The sequence below is a fragment of the Mauremys mutica genome, chromosome 2, assembly GCF_020497125.1.
Source record: "Mauremys mutica isolate MM-2020 ecotype Southern chromosome 2, ASM2049712v1, whole genome shotgun sequence".
In the NCBI taxonomy this organism is placed as follows: Eukaryota; Metazoa; Chordata; order Testudines; family Geoemydidae; genus Mauremys; species Mauremys mutica.
In genome coordinates this window covers 235429414-235448160 of record NC_059073.1, presented here as the reverse complement: position 1 = coordinate 235448160, position 18747 = coordinate 235429414, and the positions used below count along the sequence as shown (strand labels likewise).

At 36.3% G+C, this 18747-nt stretch overlaps 1 long non-coding RNA gene across 3 annotated transcripts in view; it reads left to right on the top strand.

Annotated features, from left to right (window-relative positions):
* Window positions 1-18747, top strand: part of LOC123364507 — a 47624-nt gene that overhangs the window by 16847 nt on the left and 12030 nt on the right. Inside the window, exons 5-7 of one of the 3 annotated variants that reach the window (XR_006577136.1) lie at window positions 7617-7766; window positions 9596-9771; window positions 10824-11232. This is a non-coding gene — a long non-coding RNA (uncharacterized LOC123364507). Of the gene's footprint in view, window positions 1-7616; window positions 7767-9595; window positions 11233-18747 lie in introns of those variants that run through there. The other 2 variants (XR_006577135.1, XR_006577137.1) reach the window with 2 other exon arrangements.

Here is an 18747-nt window from a genome sequence, read left to right as displayed (position 1 = left end):
TTCTAATTTCTGTATCCTCTACCTCATCATTAAAAAGCAATGCTACTCCACCACCTTTACCTTTATTTCTGCCTTTCCTGAACAGCACATACTCTTCAATACCTGTATTTCAGTCATGACTACTATTCCACCAGGTTTCCATTATCCCTATATCTGGTTTCACTTCCTGCATCAGTAGTTCTAGTCCATTTTCCTTTGTCCATTTCTGTATACTCTTTAACCTTATTTTCCATCTGCTTAATATTAGTCTCCCCCAGATTCCTAGTTTAAAGCTTTTTAAATCACTCGTGTCAGTCTCCATCCCAGAAGTCTTATTACCCTCCCTACTCTGGTGGAATCCATCCCATGAGAACATCCTGTGTCCATGAATGCCTCCTAGTGGTTGAACATCCCAAAGCACTTGGTAGAGTACCACTGCCTAAGCCATCTGTTGATCAGTATAATCTTGTCTTGTCTTTGCTCTGATCCTCTAGCGAGAGGTACAATCCCACTGAAAATCACCTGAACCTCCATTTCTTTAAGTGTCTTCCCCAGCCTCGCATAGTCTTCCATGATGCATCCCAGAGAGAATCTTACATTATAATTTGTTCTCGCATGAAAGACAATCAATGGATTCTTTCCCACTCCTATTAGGATTCTCTGCAGCCTCAGGTCCACATCCAGTATCTTAGCTCCTGCCAGACAACACACCCTTCTGTTCTCCAGATCAGCTCTGGTGACAAACCTGTCTGTTCTTAGCAGGAAATCTCCAGTCATATAGACCTGCCTCTTTCTGGTATTGATGAGACTCTCAGACATTCCCCTTCCTGTTTTTTCTGGCTGTAAATCTTCTAGGCTTCTGTTTCACCTGCAGTCTTCTGCGAGTCGTCCTCTATTTTTCTGGAGCTCTGAACTTTAACTATCTCAATTGTCTCTTTCCATCTTCTTCTAAGGCTAGCTTTGCTCTCCCATCTTCTGTTATTCTCTGCCTTTTTCTTTTAGTTTTCCAACCCAGTGAACCTGTTCCTCAACTCTTTTTCTCCTTCCCTAGTTGATCTTTTCCTCTGTCTTGTTCTTATAGTCACATGCTTCCAAGGGCCACCTTCTTCATTGAGCAGTTTACTGTCAGAGTTCTCTTTTCCAGCATGCATCTGCAAGTCTTGAGTTGTCCCTTATCAGCCAAACTTGTATTCTCATAAAAAAAAATCAAGTTAGTTTGACAGGATCTAATTTCCATGAACCAAGGTTTAGTGGCATTAATTATATGCCCTCCTTTAATTCTTTATAAATCTAGTCCCATATCAGTTGCTCCACTATCTTGCCCAGGATTGATGTTTGACAATCCTATAATTAGCCAGGTCATCCCGTTTACTTTTTTAAAATATTGGCACAACATTAGCATTCTTCCAGTCTTCTGGAACTTCCCCAGTGTTCCAAGACTTATTGAAAAGCAACATTATTAGTCTAGTGATCTCCTCAGCCAGCTCTTTTAAAACTCTTGGATACAAGTTATGTGGACCTGCTGATTTTAAAATGTCTAACTTTAGTAGCTGCTTTTTAACATCTGCCTGAGATACCAGTAAAATGGAAAGAGTTTTAGTAACGGTTCCTGCATGTATCCTTGACCCAAACTCTCCCAACTCTTCTTTTAACTCAGGTTAGTAGCTTAAATTCAACTGAAGACTCCCCTATAAGTTTTAACTCAAGCCACTAACCTGAGTTAAAAGCCAACTTGCCATGAATTCACTGCTATTTTAACCCAAGTTAGCTGTTAGCTAACTCATGTTAAGAACACACTTTTTTTATTTGCAGTGGAGATATATCTCGAGCATAAACCAGCCCTGAGTTCAACTATGTGATGCCCATGCTCTGTATCACTAGTTATTACCACATGTGCAAGTTCCTATTTTGAAATCTATGACATAAAATGTATTCTATTCTTGTTCCATCTAATAGATAAGGTTGTTTCAGATACAATAGCAAATTCACAGAACTTACTATAGTTTTTCAGGCTATACTAAGGTGTTCACAAAATTGTCATTAAACTTTCTTCTCCATGTTAACACTAATGGTCCTGATCCTGCAAACACTTATGCATGTGATTAACTTTACTCATGCAAGCAGTCCCATGCAAGCCAGTGGGAGTGCTCACAAGTTAAGCACACAATTACGTGTTTGCAAGACCAAGGTCAATACTGATGGAGACTTTGACTAGGGCTGGTCTACACTACCGGGGTAAATGGATCTAACTTATGCAACTTCAGTTACGTTATTCACATAACTGAAGTCAACATAGTTAGTTCCACTTATCATCGTGGCTACACTGCATTGTGTCAATGGAAGAGCATCTCCCGTCGACTTCCCTTACACTTCTCAGAGAGGTGGAGTACACAAATCAATGGGAGAGTTCTCTACCATCAGTTTAGCATGTCTTCACCAGACCCACTAAATCGACACTTGCTGCATCATTTGCAGCAGTGCCAAACTACCGGTTAGTGTAGATATGCCCTTTTTAGGTAAAACTGTGAGTGCAGTAATGGATTCAAACTGTGTAGGAATCTCTCCCTCACCCAACTTCTTGGCCAAAGAGAGGTGCACTTATACCACATCTCTGTAGCCAACTGACTTTCAAAAACACGTATGAACATCTATAAAGTCCAAATTGTGCCCATAGATCCACACTCCATATCTCCAAAATTCTTAATAAGTGATGGGATTGAGAGGTGATAGCAACACCCATAGATCCACACTCCATATCTCCAAAATTCCTAATAAGTGATGGGATTGAGAGGTGATAGCAACATCTGCGCTTAATGTATGATATGCCAGCATACTGCCATCCCCCAAATATGTGATTATCCACGTCATCTGGTGAGTTCACAAGAGAGATCATGGATTTAGCCAAATATTTCAATTCTTCATGTCCCATTGGCTTTCTTAAACAGTGTTGGACCCATTTTGAAAGTGTACATTAGCAGTGATAGGGAATAGTCTCCCATTGCTCTGTATACACAGCTTCCATTAATGTCAGTGGGAATTGCACATATGAAATGAGGGAGGTAATAGCCCATTCTCAGCTTTGGCCTGATCAGAGATTCAAAAGCAGAATGCAGCATTTGTGTGGGGCTATTTATAACACTTCCTGTAAAATTATTTCAATGGCCAGTCCCTTGTAGAGGGGGAGAAGTTCTCATGTTTGCCAAACCCTCACTCTCTGTTGGTGGAATAGCTAGTGTAAGTTTCCCAAAGATCAAGAGCATTAGATCTCTGTTATTCAAAGACTGGTGCTATCAGCACCCATTTCCCTACAGGTGGTACAATTCATAGATTAATAGATTCATAGACTTAAGGTCAGAAGGGGCCATTATGGTCATCTAGTCTGATCTCCTGCACAATGCAGGCCACAGAATCTCACCCGCCCACTCCTGTAACAACCCACTAACCTATGTCCGAGTTATTGAAGTCCTCAAATCGTGGTTTAAAGACTTCAAGGTGCAGAGAATCCTCCAGCAAGTGACCTGTGCCCCATGCTGCAGAGGAAGGCGAAAAACCTCCAGGGCCTCTGCCAATCTTCCCTGGAGGAAAATTCCTTCCCGACCCCAAATATGGTGATCAGTTAAACCCTGAGCATGTGAGCAAGACTCACCAGCCAGTACCCAGGAAAGAATTCTCTGTAGTAACTTAGATCTCACCCCATCTAACATCCCATTCTGATTCAGATTTGAGCCAGGACGCCATATCCTACTTCAGGAATCCATTTTATGCACTACTCTGAGTGTTTTTCTTTAATGAAATACTCTGTATTTCACAATGCAATAAAGGTACTGTGATGATTTAGTAACCAGGGTTAATACCCCCATTTATTAAACTAGTCAATAACTCATTGTTCTAAAGTCATGATAAATGAACTGGGATTTGGCGATTTTCTCTTCAGAAAATGTCCAGCATTTGTTTTTTTAATGGCTGTCGCTTACCTCTCTGTGAGAAAAAAGAAGCTGAGTGTTTTTCTTTTACCTCTTGAAACTTTGCTTCAGTGAGTCACACATACTCTTATGTGTGTAACAGAGTTTTCTGCTCTACATATGGACAAACTCTGCCACACACAATGACAATGGCCGTATAACCAGAAAGTGACTGTCACAGTATTATTGCCAATCCCAAGCATTTGGATTCACAGTACAAGGAGACACAGTAATTTAGCAGAGATGATAATAGGACCAGGTATATACTGACTCCCAGTCCTGTGCTTTATTTACCTGACTGCACTGCAACAGATTTATAAAGTTTATATGTATATATGATGCAGTTTGTGTATCATCAAAAAGAACAGGAGTACTTGTGGCACCTTAGAGACTAACAAATTTATTTGGGCATAAGCTTTCGTGGGCTAAAACCCACTTCATCAGATGCATGTGTATATCATGTGTATCGTGTCTGTTTTTTCCATGGGCTTTGTAAAGCTTAAGGAATTCATTTATGGAGGCAAAATATTGCAAGATCTAATCATTTTTCATTATTTCAATTCCTAGAAGGTGCAAATATTATGAGAAGACAGATACTGTGTTATTTCAGCTCACAAATATTTCCCTGGGGCCAAGAAAAGTTAATGAAACAAGTACAAACACAAATATCAAAGTATTTGGATTTATTTGGGTTCCTATGGAATCTGAATTCACAGCCGTAGCTTATGCACACACAGTGGCATTAATACTTAAACATTAGGAGCCCAAAGGTGATTTGAAAATCTTTTAGACCTGCCCAGACCTGAGTTCAGGGTTCTACTTCACCTGCAACAGATGATGAGATCAGATACTAAATCAAAGCGAAAGCAGCACAGATGTTAGTATATATATCTGCTAATGCAGAAGCAACACAGTACCCTGAACTCAGGTCTTGGGTAGTTAAGTGAAAGAAGAACCGATAGTCTCCAGGAAGAGCTGATAGACAGAAATACTTGCAATTTTGTTACTGATTTGGGCTCCTCAGTATTGTAATTAATTAATTTTTTAAAAAATCAATTCACCTTTAAAAACAATGTGATATGCTTGATTAGATATGGAATGAATATACTATGAACATTTTTTATGTTTGGATCTACATTTATTATATGACAATCTAATTCATTGTTTTCTGATGATATCCAATTGCATCCTACATTTAGGTCACCTCATGCAATTAGTGTGGCCTCCTGATCAGTGCACCCCAAGCAACTTCCATGTCACTTGTAAAAATGATTTTTTATTACAAAGGCTACCTGCTAGCAATAGTGTCCACCCCTCCACTTTGACTGTCTTCTCACAATATTGTAATAACCCAGGAGGATGTTGCTGATGTCCATGCAATAACACTGTTGTGAAGTCAGTGTAAGCAAGAAGAGAATCAGGCCCCGTTTGCCTTTTAACTGTACTGTTTTTTGGTTTGGGGTTTTTGTTTTACTACTATATGTTGCCTTGTTTTACTGCATCTTGTTCATAGTCAAGCTATACAACAGTGGTTGTGGATAGTTCATGATATAGCTAAGGATAAGTTCCAGTTTCCATTCTACCCTCATTCTTTCTTATTGCTCAGAACTTTGACAAATTCCTTTGGCTATGATATAAATAATAAAAATAATTATATTTGTTGTGATGAGAAACAAGAAGTTTTGTGCACCAAATGAAATAAAATTAAACACAACTGAAATGCAGTCAAAATATATATTATAGTATTATTCATATTTATTTTTAATTTGAGAGATTCTATAATTATACTATTGGGATTAAAAGTATTATAATTAAGGATTCTTTTAATATGGGACTAACTCACTGTAGTATGCACACCTGTTTGGAGACAATTTCTACTGCTCTCAGATTTGAAACTGTACAGTTATTGTATGCCTCAAATTATTAATTTATTTTAGAGTGAGAGAAGGTATTTTCTTCAGTTCTACTTACTATGTCCATCATATTATATATAAGGATATTCAATTTTGTGTCCCAACTAAGTGCTGCTTTTAATGGCTAATAGCTGCTAATGGCACAAATCATCTACTATGTTTTCCTCAATAGGTATTGTTTTATATGTATTGTCTAACTTATTCTTGTTAAAACTCAGCTTTCTTCTCCCTATAAGCAACAGACTGTGATATTTCATGATGTTGCTGGCACCATATCATTTACAAATGGCCCACATTCGTTAATGTCTGTTGAGGTTGAAAGAAACTTGTCTACCATAAAGCTTTGTAAAACAAGTGAAACAACTTCCTACATTACATTAAAGGCAGCTCAAAGAAAAAAAATAAGGTTTTATAATGGCCCATTGCTCCTTAATGTATGGCTGCATTATGCAAACACTTAGAGAAGCAGTATTTGGATATCGTTCTACAATTAAACTATTTGAAAACTATCTCGTCTTCATCGACAAAACATTTTTACTGAATAAGGGGGACTTAGAAGGGGATGAGGAATGAGTTAGCTCACTAAAAGTATATCAGTGTTGAGATGAAAAAATCCTAATTTTTAAGTAGCTCAGTAAATATGAGTATACACCGAAGCGTGTGTGTGTGTGTGTATATATATATATATATAACTTATATGGCAATCTAACTCATTGTTTTCTAATGATATCCAATTGCATCCTACATTTAGGTCACCTCTTGCCATTAGTGTAGCCTCCTGATCAGTGCACCCCAAGTAACTGTTGTATACATTTTGTATATATATATATTGTATCTAGAGATGGTCCCAAAATAGGCCACTGGATTCAAACCTGTGAGATCCAGATCCAATTTCCATAGAGATCTGAGATTCATAATTCAGGTTCCATTTCTCATTACATGTAAAAAAATTAGCCTGAAATAACTTTAAAGTGCTGTTCTACTCTCTAAAGTGACTCTGTCAAATGGTATTGAGAGGTTTCATACTTAGTTTGAATCTGGATGTTACAGGGAGATGATAATCAGTTGACAAGCCAAAAGATGGTTATCCTAACAACCAGCTTCTCAACCTCAGCTTCACATATGAAAGTCAAGTTGCTTATTTACTACAGGCGATAAATGAGCAAAAAGAAAAGGGGATGGGATTTTAGGCTGCAATTCAATAAGCTTTTTAGGCTTACACTTAAGTGCTCATCAGTAGAAGCCATAAGTGTCAATCCTGCAAGTTGCTCCATGAGGGAAAACCACAGGACTAAAGATCTGTCCATTCTGATCAGTTTGTAGGATTTGGGACCTTACCTTTGGTCCATATTTTTAAAGATATTTAGGTACCTAGAGATGCAGATAGGTTGCAATGGGATTTTCAAAAGTGCTTAAACACCTAAATTCCATTGTGGGAGTTAGGCACTAAGGCTCTTTTGGGAAAAAATCCTTCCAAGGGCCTATCTGCATCTTTAAGCAACTAGATACCTTTAAGAACAGGCCCTTGGTCCCTAAAAGTAAGCTGATCCATCTGTGAATATATTGTGGTAACCAGTGGTGTAGTGGCAAAAAAAGAAGTGGGTAAACTAACCTAAACTAAACTGCATATTCCCCAAATGAGAAATGGGTACCTCGACTACACTACTTGCTGCAACCAGTCTGCTGATTGAGATGGCACTAATTTTATATAGATTTTTTTCAGAGTAGAATCACACTTTATTATTTTATTTTTTGTCCATAGACAACTGTGAAAGATCTGCCTTGCATACTGAAATCAACAAAGACCAAGAAGTTCAAAGAAAACATAATAGTCAACCTGTTCCTGTTCTAAGTGTCTCAGATGTCTCTGGCCAGTTAATATTGCTATATACTTGGACTCTTCTTTCCTGTGGTATGTAACTGCAGTTAATGTTAATGGAAGTTAGGAATGCTCTTGAAGAGGATAGTAGACCCCTTTATGTTCTGCAATTTCTACAATGCAGTGGGTTAAAAATGTAGGGCTAGTCTTAACCTTAAATTTCCTGGGTGAAATCCTGGCCCCACTAAAGAGTGTTGCCAATGACTTCAGTGGGGACAGGATTTCACCAAAGACTTCTGACTGTAAATGAAACTATTATTTGAAGATATTTATTACATTACTTTACTTTTATTTTCAAATAAAAAGTAAAGACCAAGACAAATTCTCCCATAGCAATGTATGGGACCAGACACAACTGAATGCCACAAATCCTTCGTGGACTTTCTGATTGATAGTTTATATAATGTGATTAAGATATATTTTTAGGTAACAGACCAAATCATGTGCTGCCACTTTAAGTTGCCAAATTTCCATTTTAAAATGTAGGATTTCTTTATATAGCACAATACAAACAGCAAACAACATTTTGACCTGGTAAGGTGTGTTGGGTAAGCACACGTCCATAAATGTATATTTATCTTTAGAGAAATAATCACACATCTCACTTCAAACTGAGCGAAAATGGCTTTTAAAAAAAACTTTGGTACAAAAATTAGCTTGCAGGCTGAGACCTTGTCTGTCCATTTTCTGCCAGAAATAAATTTTCCAGACAAAGTTATGAATTCCTGAAGAAATGAGTTTGATGGACACACTGACACCATTTAGCTGTTCCAGCACTTCATGAAGCTGTTATACAATGAATATCTATTTATCTTTAAGATCTTACTCATTTTCAAGAACAAGACACTTTTAAAAAAAACACTTTTGTTTATACAAAGAATTGGTTTGGGTTTGTTTGTTTTTTACTAACCCATTAATGACATCACATCACACGGTACTTAAACTTAAATTTATGTGTGCAAAAATGACAAATGTACAAAATGTACAAAAGGTTACGTAAGCGATAGTATGTTAAAATGTTTTTTAAAATAGTTTTAAAATCTTAAAGCAAACATCTGTATCTAGTTAAATTCTTGCCTTATTAGGTTTTTCAAGATGCATACTATATCTCTTTACTTTTATACATTAGAAATACGCTTAAGATGTTTCTAAAAGTAGAATGAAACATAACTGTCAATATTAGGTCCAATGCAGTCTTTGTGATAATCTGCTTAAGGACATATTATATAGAGAGATGTGTTGGTATATTTTAGTCATAATTCTGTATTTGCATTATAGAAACATATATTGGGGTGGGTGTGTGTACAAACACACACACCACCCACACAATATTTGGACAATTATGAGATGTTAAGCGAGTTTATTCATGACACAGATCACACATTCTTGTTTGCTAAGAAAATTAGGTGGTACGTTAATTAATGCTGAATTGCAGTAGATTTCCAATGTAAGTACTTATGACATTTATAAAAATGCAAAATGAGTTCATTCTGATCAATGTTATTACAATGAATGCCAAATGAATTAATAATGCTGGAACACTTAAAATGAAGAATTACCAATGTTTGTGATATGACGCATATGGTTAATTATTATGTAATTAAAAATACTGTAAGCTAAGAATCTCAGTAAGAAGAAAGCAAAATTCAGTCTCTATGGCACAGATTTAAAAGTGGAATCAAGCAAGATGTGTGCTGGCCTCACAGGTTTTAACTTTAAACAAATGTACTGTGTTACAGCCCTTTAAGAACACTGTCAGCATTTTAATTATCAGGGTCCAGATGAAGAAGCAGTTTATAAATAGGTTTGCCTGCACTGGAATCTCATATTAAAGCTCTCTCGGTCTCTTTTTGTTGTTGCAGTTTATTGTGTGCCTCCAATCTACAGCTTTACAATAATTCACTTATAGGAAAATGGAGAAATAGCCAGCCCCAAGGCTCTTTTAGCATGGTACTCAGAGTTATACCATTATGTGGAAGACATTCTGTACATAATTGAAAAGAAACTATTTGAAATATAATAGCCCAACTGCATCTGAGTAAGTTATTGCTTCACAACTGCTAACGATAACCTGTATTGCACTTGTTGTAATATTTATGCCTGTAGATGTAATACATTGCAACAATTCATATCTATTATAGACATGAAGGCATAAATGGGTTTAATCAGACATGTAATTATTTTTATGCCTCCAACTCAAAAATATGCATAAATGAATTTATGGTTATTTGGCAATCACTGGGAATAGTGTTTATAAATGTTGAAACAGCTGTTGGCAAATGTATGTGCAAAAGCAAGGAAAACAGCTTTTCACACCTATTAGTCAAGTTAGCAATAAACTACTCTTCCTTATTTAATACCTTAGGGCCAGATTCTGAGCTTATCTACACCACTGTAAATTCAAAGCAACTTTTCTTAAATCAGTCTATTTACTCTGAATTTGTGGGAGTGTAAGCGATATCAGACTTTGGTCCCAAATCTTTGAATAGTTGTTTCATCATCCTTGATATTGTCTGTAAATATGAACACATATAACAGCAATTTCCTGTGGGATCGAGAGAATATTTAATTAAATGAGGATTTACTATACATTTCTCTGCCTTAACTCTTTCAGTTTAATTTCATAGTTGAAGTAATCCATTTTGGTCGTGTTTCAGCAAAGCACTTAAAACTCTGTTTAAAGCTAATTGCATGCTTATATATTTTGCTGAACAGAGATGGATTTAATTATGTGCTTAAAATTAAGCACATGCTTAAATGCTTTGCTGAATCAGGGCCATTATGCTGTCTTGCTTGGTCATTCTCATTTACTGTGTTATTTGTGGTACATTCTACTTTACACAGAACACATTCATTTAAAATAATGGATGATGATATATATAGTTCTGTCAAGTATGTGAAATCTGGCATCTGTTTGAATTTCTCACAGATAACTGTGTGCTGGTATACTGTAAAGTTTTACACTGTAACAAGTAAAGCTAATCCTCTGAATACATAGTTAGATTATTCCACACAATAAATTGCATTTTAGTCTATCCTGTACAAATAATCCAGAAACATCTAATTTGCTCTTTTTTCTTCCAATTTTAGATTTGAATTTTGTAATTTTGATTTGACAAGAACTAATAACAGTGGAACTGAAATGTTCTGTAAACTAGCATGTTAAATTTTATCTGAAGGAAACACCAGCTTAGGCAATATTTTGCATTTTTTGAATTCTATATTGAGCAGGTTTTTTGCACTGAATTGTCCAGTTGTAAAGCATTTTGTGTTATAATGTTAAGGCAGCAAACAGACAACTTCTTTTTGCTGTATATGTGAACTTTGAATTAAAAGTATGTTCCACTTTACAGTGTTTAAAGGATAGCTACCAACTAACACTGTGTACTCCACAGATTTAACAATCTCTAAAAGCTGACTCTCTCAAATGATGGGTTTCTCTTTAATTCGTGTATTGTGTGCTATTGTAGAGATCAGTAACATTTTCAATAAATTATACATTGACCAGTCCTAAGAGCTTCTGTCTGTTGTTGGAGTATGCTCTTCTAAAACCTTACTCTGTGAAACACACACTCAATCCATAAAAGCTGCTGCTAAATGCCTTTGAAAACCATAGAGTGCCCTCTGTTGATCAAAAATGCTGCAGATATTCCTTCATGCATATTAAAGCCTTTGGCCACCAAATCTTAACAGCTTCAGTTTTTCTAAACATCAGTAACAAAAAACAAAGCAACTCTTGCAAAAATGAAAATAAATGTATGCTATTTGGATATAGAATGTGTAAAATAACAAAAGGCTGAACACAAATGCCTTGATATATTGTGTTTATACATCCATGCACATAATACTGATTGGGTAAGTACATACCTTGAGATGCTAAGTGAGGTGACTTCTTTCCATATATATGTGTGTGTGTATCTTATGCATTAATTAATATAATGTGAAATAATATATTTAAACAATATGTAGAAAAATTGATATTAGCTATAGTGTAAATGTTGCAGAACCCAACTAGTAACAAAAACTGTTTTGTATATTGATGATTACCTACTCCTCTCAGGCTCAGGAAAAAGCAAAACAGCTGAGTGCCGCTTTTAGCTCCTGTGTTGTCTTTGTATGACATGGAAAAATTGATGGCCTGGTTTGCTGGTATATCTTTCAAATAAGTTCCAGTGAGCCTTGATAAAACAGTAAATTTCATTGCAATTTTTGAGCAGTAATTCATGGAAGGGTGAGTACATCTCACAGTTTGTTCAGCCTTTTTCCTTTTTTTGGTCTCTCTTTAGTTTGTAGGCTGAGTTAAAAAAAGCATCTTCACCCTTTAAAGTTGTTTCATATGTTAGCTGATTTATGATACCAACACTGAAAATTATTAATCTGCATAAAACATTTCCTGTAGAATAAATACATGTTTTCCTTTATATTGTTGTTGAAATGTTAATGCCAGAATGGATATAAATTTAAAAAAAAAACACAAACAAAAAATAAACCCTCGATTGTTTAAGAAACTTGAATAAATAACTTAGTTTGCATCTTTAGAGTTGCATACAGTTTACCTATCTCTAGAAGTAATTGTTCTGTTCTGTTTTGTGGTAGAGAAAGATACATTTTCTATTTTAAAGTCCTTTTTAAATGACAAAAGAATGGAAAAATAAAAGATATCATGTAGCTTGATTTCTTTATGTTACTTTATGGCCTGGATATAGCAAGTGTTGCAGAATTCTGCTTAGAAACAAGCTCTGTGCTGAAGGTCTGTGCCTTCAGAAATACAATATTAATCATAAAAACATAAATACTGGAAACATCCCAAATCATCATTAAGGTGCTGGCAAGTATAAACAATGTGATAATTTTGTAACATTTATTTTCTGATATAAATTTATAATGTTAATTCAGCAGCTTGGAATTTAAAGAAGAAAAAAACAGAAACTCAGTTATTTAAGGATCTTTGCCCATACTTGCTTTATATTTATTCTCCAAATAGGATTTTTTCTAATGCTATAATTAAAACATGTATTCATGAAACTGATGTTTTATTAAATTGAGAAGGTGATAATATATAATCTTTTTATGTACATTCATCATATCATTTTTGCATATAATCTTGCTTTTGTCAGCTCCATAGATTACAGCATTTTCAGCTGTGAATTTAAACATCTCATACATGCTTTTATGAAAAAAAAGGAAAAGATACAAGAAATGGTAAAAGGAAACACTGAAGTGTTTTTGTAAATTAACAACATTTATTAATGCTGATTTACACTTCTTTGAAACATGTTACTTAACAATTTTCTATAGCCATAAGCAGCTGTTGGCAAAACTATACCTGTGCTATTAAGATTTTTTAAATGCAAATTTTATTAAGATTTTAATGGTATGCAACCAGAGAAGATTAACAGCATTAATACTACTACCAGTACTGAAATACAACTCTAAAACTAATGGAAAATAACACATAATACTATAGCGCCTGAACGAAAAGAAAAATGTGTTTGAAGTAGATGTTTAAAATCAAATTGTCTATTGTGTTTACAGAAATAATTCATATAATTCTTTTTTGAAAATGAACTCTAAACAGAAATCACTTTCTTTGTATATGATTCTTACTGCAAAACATCCCCATGACAACAAATATCCTAGGCTAGTAGTAGTTTTGATATCCACAAGAGGGCACTCCGTTTTTGTTATTGTGACTTGTGTTAGATAGTATCTATGTATCTTAGGCCTGTGTTGATTTACAAACAGTATTCTCATTTTTCAATAAATTATTTTTTTCAATGATAAAAATAGTATGTTTTGTCATTGAAAAGAATTAACTGATTGAAAAGAATTTGCTGATTAAGATTTAAAAAACTAAAAGGTGAGTAAACAACTCTAACTTTTCTCCTCTTACACAGGTATCTCTTCATCATCATACTGTGGGTGCTTCCACAAACATTGCATCTTGTTCTCCCCAGTGCATATGATACATTTAAAAATACCAATCAGCCAGATTTGCTTGAGAAGGCAGATGTGTGCTGTAAGGTCCTGGAATGACTGCTGGATTTGAATCCCACTGGGCCAGAAAGTGGCATAAGACGAGGGGTCACAGCAGGATCCTACATTACATACCTAACCCCAACACATCTGGTTGATTGGTATTTGTTAAATGCACTACCTGCAGACCCAGTAACTGCAAGGAATAATATTTTTACAGACATTTATTTACTGCAGCCTGATTTTTCATTACATAAACAGAAGTTAACATGGCTCAATCTTCCAATTTGAGCTCCAAAAGAGCCCTTCAGAAGGAGACTGACAGGAAATGTACTTGTGATTCCTGGGTGCATCCAATCCTTTGCTAGCACCATCCACTTTCAGAAGTGTACTGGATTGTATTCTCCAAGTGAACTGAGGGATGCAGGTATCATGCATCGCTACAGTCCCTATCTCTAGAGTCTTTCTGCTCTGGAAGTCCTGTGAAATGGATTATTCAGGTAGAAGCCAATTTATCATGGGGCTAAGTTAAGCCCCATATCTTCATTTATACTACCTTTATCTATGATTTGCAGGATTTTTCCCAATGAGGCTGGCTCTAAAACTTTCAAATATCAGGCTAACTTGTGACCAGCCCTTGTGAAAGTGCACAAGGCGAGAGACACAACCTTCCTTGCCTTCCATGTTCACCTTGCACCCACTCCTGGGAATCAGTCACAAGTGCAGTCCTTGTGTCCCAGGAGAGAGAGTGAGTGAAATCCTGGCATGATTTACATCAATAGGAGTTTTGCCATTGATTTTAATGGAGCCAGGATTACATCCCACAAAGGTCTGACTGAGTACTGCAGTCTCCACACTGCTCCCAACACCAGGCTCAATATAAATTGTCAGTGTGACAACAGGGCACAATTTCCAAGATTTGTCAGTTCATCTGCATTCAAGGTCTAGCTATTTTTATTTCCTTATTGTGAGAGACAGTGACAGCTATCTTGATCCTTGTTCAATATATATTTCCGTCTCAGTCTATTTTCAGGATTAGTTAACTTTATGTAGAACCTGTCCCAGTGGCCCTTTTGTTTTGTGTTTATTTATTGCAAACGATAAAATATCACCAAAAAATAAAAGGTGAACCGAATATTTTTCCTGCAAGAAACTCAACTGCTGGTGCACAGGGTCCTGAGCACAACCTCCTGGGGTGATCTGGATGGCTAAGAAGAGATCTTGTCAAAAGAACAAGATTTATGGAACAGGCCTGTTTCTGACTGCAAAGCCCTTAGCTATTGCTAGATCGACATTCGAGAACTCAACCACACATGTATCGATTTCATAGAACTAATTAGGAGAACATTTTCATGCCTCCAAGGTAACTGGAGGATATCTTTGAGTTTTCATTCTACAGTCTACAGTTATAGGATTACTTTTATTTTTTTTTCTATATCTGGGTGAGTGATGCAAAGGAAAGTGAGGGATACATATGGTACTGGCGTGTGGACAAACATTTCTCTCTCTGTATATTAGGCCTGAGCAGGTGTCACCTTACTATCTCTCTCCTAGACTTTGCCTGTGAAGAGAGTGCCAAATCTTGAGGAATTGTGCCAGATCATATTTTTATAAGTGTTTGGTATTTGGATTACATATACTTATTCTGTGATACAATATCTGGAGATAACAAAAATTGTATAGATTTTTTAATTGTGTTTCTTAAATTTGCTTGTAACTTCTAGGATCATAAAATTCTCTTAGTTATGCATTATGAAGTATTTCAGTATGCAGTGTTGTTGCAGCCGTGTTGGTCCCAAGATACTAGACAGGCAAGGTGGGTGAGGTAATATCTTTTATTGGACCAACTTCTGTTGGTGAGAGAGACACGCTTTCATATTTACACAGAGCTTACGCAGACCTGGAGAAGAGTTCTGTGTAAGCTCAAAAGCTTGTCTTTCTCATCAACAGAAGTTGGTCCAGTAAAGGATATTATCTTACTCACCTTGTCTCTCTAGATTATTTCAGATATTTCTGTCACTGCTTATGAACACTCTCCACCAAGCAAGTCAGCCTCAAGGGGAGACGACATTAGTTCAACTCCCCATTTGGTATTAGCCTTGGAGATGCAGTCTCCCTAACATCAGCTGAGAGTCTGCAGCTGTGTTTTGGATTGTATTTCACGCTCACAAGGATTTCTTCAACCAGCAGCTTTGTCTCAGACTTACATCTCTGTTCCCCTTATTAAAAAGCCAACTCTTCATTGAGTTATGAACAAAAAAGAAAAAAAAGGAACCTGTCTGAGCATCACTGGAAGAAGACATCCAGTAAAAGTAGCTTGGGGAAAGAGTGGAAGATAGTGTCAAATGATCAATCTTCAGGTATAGCCTTCATGTCTCTTTCCCTGCTGTCTGCGCTATGGGGATTTTTTAAAGGTACACATAGCATTTGTAGTTGTATATGCTAACGTAAAGGTTAAAAAAAAGAGAGCCTTGCCATTTGTTTCATTGCAAAACTGATCACCTGCATTGATCAGAGAGGAATATCCCTTCACTCCATGTGCCACCACCCATAAATATAACGTTGCATCATTGGTTAGCAGCATGACCAGGATTGCAGGTTGCCTTCCCCCAAAGCACTAGCTATTGGTCACTACTGGAGAAAGTATACTGAACTAGATGAACTAATCCTTTATGCTGATATGCAAATATTTGAAACTAGGAGTGAGGAGTTAAAAATGCTATCCACTCCAATAAGTGTAAGCACACAATATCATATTAATATTGAATTCATCCCAGAAAAATGATTTACGTTCCAAACCAAAGGAATTCCCAATTAGTCAACCAGCTTGGTATCTAAGAAAAATGTAGATTATGGATGGGTGATGAGATCTTATGCAGCCCCAGAATTTTTAGCTAGAGCATTAGTAATAAATAATGCCTCTGAGTGTACATGCTGTGAAATTGCTTTCTGTTATGAATACATCTCTTCATTATCTGCAGGTGCCGCAGTGAGAATGTTGGCACTGTTAATCACTCTTAAAGTGGGGAAATTGGAAAGATTTCCTTGGCTTACTGATGGGGTATGGTTGAAATCTCAGTGAATCTAGACAGTACATGATGTCCAGAAATTTAGTAGGGTACCTAGATACAGAATGGATATGTCATAGATGTGAATGACATACCTCCACTCCAACCTTCTTTCTCTCCTGCTACCCTTTGGAAAAGTCCCAACTTTAATACAGAAAGGCTGTGTAGGCAGGGAAATGTTTTACCTTGTCTTACAATCTATCTAGGCAATAGGTCAAAGAAATCAATAGGGCTCTTCTGTCTGGGTGGGATACACTGCTCAGCCATCACTCTCATATTCAAGAGTGCCAGTATGCTATCCTTGGAAAACAGAGGTTCTCCAGCTCTCGACAGAAATGGTACAGCAAAAGCAACAAACACTACATGTTCCATCATGCTGTTCTTTCGATGAGCCTTGACAATGATCTTCATCACCTCACAGGGTGAGAAGTTAGTTATGCTTCCGTGCCTCCTGATACTTTGGTATCTTCACAAAATCTGACAAAAGGTTCAATTAGCACCAGTGGTGTTTGTATTTTGTGGTCTGTAGATCATCTTTATTGCTACTCTTTTTCTCCTCAAACTTGTCACCTTCACATCAGGTAGAAGTTAGTGTCAATCTAACTCTGAGTGGGAGCATTCCTTATCTGGTGAATAAAAGGTTATATGAATGTATGTCTGACATATTGAGAACAAGTATATACCCATATATAGGTGTAATGTTTCCCTATCTGTAGTTCTCTAATTCTTTCAGTTGATTGCCTCTGTCTGTAGTGTCATGTAATCTCACTTCACTCACCCTCTCATCTTGTGCTTGCTTTTTAAAAGTTGTCTAAGTGGAGGATATTGCATTACCGCATAATAATGTGGGCTCACTCGGAGCCAGACACAGCAAATTTGATAGTTTCATGATGGCCAGTGCTGCTTATACCACCTTTGTAGAGAAGAGTTTGCTGTACTTTGTTGGTTTGGGCAAGTTGTATTTCTTATGTTTTAACACAGTCGCTGCCCTTTCTAGGATCACTGCCACCCTTGAGTGAAACAGGCAAGATTCCTGCACCCCATATTCTATAAGAGAGAAGACAAACTTTATGTAATGTTGTTACGGTACAATTTTTACCATCATTATTTGAAAATCAGAGAAATGCCACACTGGGCAAGAGAAGAAACATGGTGACTTGGTAAAGCACATAAAGGGTGTCTATTCAAATTCAAGAGATTTCTATTCTGTTCCTGGCTCTTGGGCAAATTACTTAATTGTTCTGTGCTTCAATTTCTCAAGCTGTAAAATGGGGATCATAGTACATACCTGCCCCCCAGGGTTGTTCAGGCTTAATCCATTAATGTTTGCAAAGTACTTTGAGATCCTTAGACGGCATGAGAGAAATACAAATTATTATACAAGAGAGATTTTTCTTTTTCTTTTTTGTACAATATCTGGCAATCATAACTTTTACAGAAAACAAGTTTATATTCAATTGTACTTTAAAACTAATGGAAAATAACTGAATCTTTTGTAGTTAAGATTACTTTTCATTTGCAAAATTCATTAGCATTCGGTCCACAGGCATAGTAGAAAATCGTTTGACAGATCTATGACAGTTACACACTGAAAAATGATTTCATCTATCTTCCACACAGTTATTGTTGTTCATTTAAAACACTTCTGTCAACCATGTGTATTAGCATATCTCATGTCTATGTATGTTGTAATAGAGAAAAACAAACAAAAGTGTCTGCATTCACAATACCCCAAACTGTGATCTTGTCAGATATCCTACTAAGTAGCATTGGACAGGTTCAGTAGCTGAATTGCTGCTTGTCCCCATTCTTCTGTGTTAGACTAATACTCCAGTAGCACAGTCACAGTGCCATCCAGCACAACTGGAGTACTACAGAAGGTGCTGTGTTTTGTCAGAGCTGTAAAATTGAAATTATAATCACTTTTGGTCAATTAAAAAAATCCAATATTTTTTACAAGAGGAATATTA